Source organism: Bison bison, unplaced genomic scaffold, assembly GCF_000754665.1.
Source record: "Bison bison bison isolate TAMUID 2011002044 unplaced genomic scaffold, Bison_UMD1.0 scf7180017864260, whole genome shotgun sequence".
In the NCBI taxonomy this organism is placed as follows: domain Eukaryota; kingdom Metazoa; phylum Chordata; class Mammalia; order Artiodactyla; family Bovidae; genus Bison; species Bison bison.
Genome location: NW_011494832.1, coordinates 7,571,737 through 7,577,252, shown reverse-complemented (window position 1 = coordinate 7,577,252; position 5,516 = coordinate 7,571,737). Strand labels below are relative to the sequence as shown.

Sequence of the window (5,516 nt, the reverse complement as noted above, 5' to 3'; positions counted from 1 at the left end):
GTCCTACTCTTAGCCACCCCATGGACTGCAGCCCACCAGGCTCCTCCGTCCATGGGATTTTCCAGGCAAGAGTACTGGAGTGGGGTGCCATTGCCTTCTCCTATTCTATTTCTATTCTACTCTATATCTACAGGGTATGAGCCTCCAGAATAATCATATAGAAAGTAAAGCATGCTAAGGATATGTTCACATGCCCTTTACTTCTGTGTGATAAGCTAATTGGGGAGGTTTGAGAAAGGGAGAACTGAGATGCAAGAAGAAGAGAATGTATACTTTCACACTAAAGACTAGATCATGGAGCAGACTCCCCATTTGAGGCATAGAGAGCAGATTAGTGTGTGGAATGGACATCATAAAATCAGAACGGGTTCAATTATTACCAGCTTTGAAAGTAATTTTGGAATGCTCTAACTTTATAAGACTGCAATGTAGGTACATTTCCTCCTTTCCTGAGAAAAAGACAGTTATCCCCTAACCTAGACTCTTCTGATAACCATCAAAGACTATACCCATTAACCCTATTTTTCAAAATTTCCTTTGTTTGCACTTTTAACTCTGAGAGCTGCGTGGCTCCAGCCAGAGCTGATGACAAATCAGCTGTTACAGAAAGCATCCCTTCCCTTGCAGCTGTCCAGTCCTTGCTGTGCAGATGGTGGATTTCTTTTTCCTTTTACCAGCAGTTCTTTTCTTTCTCCTCCTCACAGGACTGGGATCCTTTGTGACCATGTATGAGTCAGTCAGCAGTAGGAACACTCATAAGACGGAAGAGTTTTCAAAAGTGTCCAAGTGAAAGGGAACAGGGACTCAGAAATGAGGGATGGCTCTGCAGGCTGGCTGCATACTAAAAAGGGGCTATGACTTCCTTCTCATGAAAAGTAGATATTCATAGTTTTATGAAAAGCATCTTTGTTCTCAAAAAAGAATTTTTATTCTTGCTTCATTGTGTGTGGTCAGAATAACAGTGAGAGTAGTCAAACCCAGAGAAGGTGGACGGGAAGAGCAGTGCAGAAGAGAAACCCAGATCTTTAAGCTGACTTCAGTCAATATGGCTTTTCTCTTGCCATGTGTAAACATCTAGATAATTATCTCCATCCTTCAGTTACATTTTTGAAGGGATGCATAAGTACTTATTCTGAATTATTTCTAGCTCTCTTCTGTTTAATTTTTATATTAATAAATTATTAGTAAGGGATATTTAATAATAATATCCCCTATTTATATTTTACATATTAAAATATATAATGTTTATATATAGATTATCCTGCTGCTGCTAAGTCACTTTAGTTGTGTCTGACTCTGTGCGGCCCCATGGACTGCAGCCTACCAGGCTTCTCCATCCATGGGATTCTCCAGGCAAGAACACTGGAGTGGGTTGCCATTTCCTTCTCCAATGCCTGAAAGTGGAAAGTGAAAGTGAAGTCGCTCAGTCGTGTCTGACTCTTAGCGACCCCATGGACTGCAGCCCACCAGGCTCCTTGGTCCATGGGATTTTCCAGGCAAGAGTACTGGAGTGGGGTGCCATTGCCTTCTCCCAGATTATCCTATATGCCTATATATAAATTAGCAGATAGCATATGTTTTATTCAAGAAACAGAGTTTAATCCAATTGCTTGTTGGTTATGTTATGCCAATTATTTTATCATACAGTGTATAGAGATTACCAGAAGTTAAACATCTGTTTACACTGAACAAATCTTTACTGCAACTATATTTTCCTACAAAAGTCACCCTCAAATATCTATACAGGATAGCACATCCATACCTGCTCAAAAATATAGCCATAATTATTTCACTAAATTTTATAGCTTTCTATTAAGCAGAAGCTAGGTTTCATAATCTAGACTGTGGTATCAATTACTACAAAATTTTATTTTCTTCAGCATTTTTTACATATAGATGCACCTGCTCTAAGTATTGTGTAATTTGTTTATGTAAAGAGATTCCAAATAAGCTACTTGAGTAATTTGTTATGGGATGCTATTTCAGTCTCAGTATAAGTTGAAAGTCAGGTCAATATGTAAATTCGAAGTCAGATTAACTGGCTGGTTCAGGCAAGAACTGACTAGACATATGTGATGGATTTTCTATCACATTAAACTTGATTTTTTCCCAAATCAGACACAGATGATCATAAGGTAAGTGAATCAAATCAGAACCCATGTTATAATTATAAGAAAACTGGCTGTGTGCATCTTTCAAATAATTAAAATACCAGCATTCTTAATCTTAGAACTACATATTTAATTATAATAGGGTACTTACTAATATGGCCTTTTATGATATTCCAAGAAACATTGCCAGTATTCAGCTTTTTATATTCTTAGGCTGTTTAGGCTTATTTCAACCCTTTGCAGTCATTATTCTTGTTGATCAGTGGATTGTCCCATATTTGTACAGTAGATACCTTGTTAAGTTGACACTGAAGTCTTTATAATATAACCCTAATAGTTTTGATAACTTCCTTTGCTTTCTAGAATGAAATGGTATTCCATGCTTACTTTGTGTATCTGTGACCCCAGAGCATTTTTTAAAGGTTGATTTTGTGATGTTTTATTGATTTGTATAAATTTATTATAAATTAAGAAAAATAAAAGTCTTGTTTTTAGAGTGAAAAAATGTTTGTTTTCCATATAGAATTTTTCAAAATTTTCAGTCATATTATTTATCAGTCTTTCTTTTAAGCCTTCTGAATTTTGTGTTTTATTTTAAAAGTCCTTTCCCTGAATCCAAGGTTATATACAAAATTTTTATGTCTTTCTCTATTCCCAGTATAATCCAATTTCTTATGTTTAAATTGTTGATCAGTCTGGAATATGTCTACAGGGCGATAGGACATGAGGTAGTAATCACACTTTATTTTTTTCCAGATGGTAGTCCAGTTGTCCAAACACAATTTTTCGAATAATCCATCACTTATCTATGGTGCTTTGAAATACTATCCATATTAATGTGCATTCTTATACCACTTTGACTTCTTATAATATAGAAGAAGGCTCTATAAAGTTCACTGTAGAACAACAAACACAAATTGCTGAATGAAATCAGCATTAGGCACTATTGGGTTGGATATAAAATATTTGGTTGCAAACCCTTGGTTTTGTAAGAGATCAGTTTTATTTTCATATATGGTTTTGTCATATACTCATATGTTCTAGTTCCTGTAGTTTCTCAGTGGCCTTTACACCCATTTTCTTCCTCTGACTGTCACAAAAGTTGTAGGAGATAACAGCATAGAAGTATTATTTCTTTTTTTTTTACAAGTAATGAAATTGAGGTTGAAAGAGGTCTTGAGCTAGATCAAATCAGAACCTTTCTTATCTCCACTTTGACTTAACTTTATTTGGAAAGCATCTTCATTCTTATTCTAGTTCTTACTCCGATTCTAATTTTCCTTCTTCCTCTAAATTTATTTTTCACTAATTTATGAGAAGAACATATCAGAGACCTTATTTCATTTCTGCCATTGAAATGATATATGTGTCTAATATGATTCAATAATTACAATGTATTTATTATTGAAATTCAGTTAATATATTGGTTAATGAACAAAATTAGCCTACTATATAGCACTTGCGATCACCTGTTCATTTTTGTTAGCCATTGGTTAAATTAATGTTTATTATTATTTAAAATTTTTAGACTTAAAAACTTGTACTAAAAAACTTAAAATAAAAACAGGTGTAGCTATGTCTCCTACCCCCACTCCCTGATTCTGACTAGCACCCATTTATTCTTTGTATCTATAAGTATCTAGAGCTTGTTTTCTTCTTTTAGATTACACAGTGAGGGAGATCATATAGTATTTGTCTTTATCTGACTTATTTCACTTAGCATAATGCCCTCAAGGTATATTCATATTGTTCAGTTCAGTCGTTCAGTTGTGTCCGACTCTTTGCGGCCCCATGAACCACAGCACGCCAGGCCTCCCTGTCCATCACCAACTCCCAGAGTCCACCCAAACCCATGTCCACTGAGTCAGTGATGCCATACAACCTTCTCATCCTCTGTCATCCCCTTCTCCTCCTATCCTCAACCTTTCCCAGCGTCAGGGTCTTTTCAAATGAGTCACCTCTTTTCATCAAGGGGCCAAAGTAGCGTATCAGCTTCAACATCAGTCCTTCCAGTGAATACCCAGGACTGGTCTCCTTTAGAATGGACTGGTTGGATCTCTGTGCAGTCCAAGGGACTCTCAAGAGTCTTCTCCAACACCACAGTTCAAAAGCATCAATTCTTCGGTGCTCGGCTTTCTTTATGGTCCAACTCTCACATCCATACATGACCACTGGAAAAACAATAGCCTTGACTAGAATGGACCTTCGTTGACAAAGTAATGTGTCTCCTTTTTAATATGCTGTCTAGGTTGGTCATAACTTTCCTTCCAAGGAGTAAGTGTCTTTGAATTTCATGGCTACAATCACCATCTGCAGTGATTTTGGAGCCTAGAAAAATAAAGTCAGCCACTGTTTCCACTGTTTCCCCATCTATTTGCCATAAAGTGATAGGACCAGATGCCATGATCTTAATTTTCTGAATGTTGAGCTTTAAGCCAACTTTTTCACTCTCCTTTTTCACTTTCATCAAGATGCTCTTTAGTTCTTCTTCACTTTCTGCCATAAGGGTGGTATCATCTGCATATCTGAGGATATTGATATTTCTCCCGGCAATCTTGATTCCAGCTTGTGTTTCTTCCAACCCAGCGTTTCTCATGAGGTACTCTGCATGTAAGTTAAATAAGCACAGTGACAATATACAACCTTGACGTGCTCCTTTTCCTATTTGGAACCAGTCTGTTGTTCCATGTCCAGCTCTAACTATTGCTTCTTGACCTGCATACAGGTTTCTCAAGAGGCAGGTCAGGTGGTCTGGTATTCCTATCTCTTTCAGAATTTTCCACAGTTGATTGTGATCCACACAGTCCAAGGCTTTGGTATAGTCAATAAAGCAGAAATAGATGTTTTTCTGGAACTCCCTTGCTTTTTTGATGATCCAATGGATGTTGGCAATTTGATCTCTGGTTCCTCTGCCTCTTTAAAACCAGCTTGAACATCTGGAAGTTCACGGTTCACGTATTGCTGAAGCCTGGCTTGGAGAATTTTGAGCATTACTTTACTAGTGTGTGAGATGAGTGCAATTGTATGGTAGTTTGAGCATTCTTATGCATTGCCTTTCTTTGGGATTGGAATGAACACTGACATTTTCCAGTCCTGTAGCCACTGCTGAGTTTTCCAAACTTGCTGGCATATTAAGTGCAGGACTTTCACAGCATCACCTTTCAGTATTTGAAATAGCTCAACTGGAATTCCATCATCTCCACTAGCTTTGTTCATAGTGATGCTTCCTAAGGCCCACTTGACTTCACATTCCAGGATGTCTGGCTCTAGGTGAGTGATCACACCATTGTGATTATCTGGGTCATGAAGATCTCTTTTGTACAGTTCTTCTGTGTATTCTTGCCACCTCTTCTTAATATCTTCTGCTTCTGTTAGGTCCATACCATTTCTGTCCTTTATTTAGCC

General features: G+C 37.3%; 1 protein-coding gene across 1 annotated transcript in view; it reads left to right on the top strand.

Moving 5' to 3' along the window:
• SEMA3E (sema domain, immunoglobulin domain (Ig), short basic domain, secreted, (semaphorin) 3E) overlaps positions 1 to 5,516 on the top strand; it is a 277,793-nt gene that overhangs the window by 196,416 nt on the left and 75,861 nt on the right. The gene's annotated exons all lie outside the window — the stretch shown is intronic.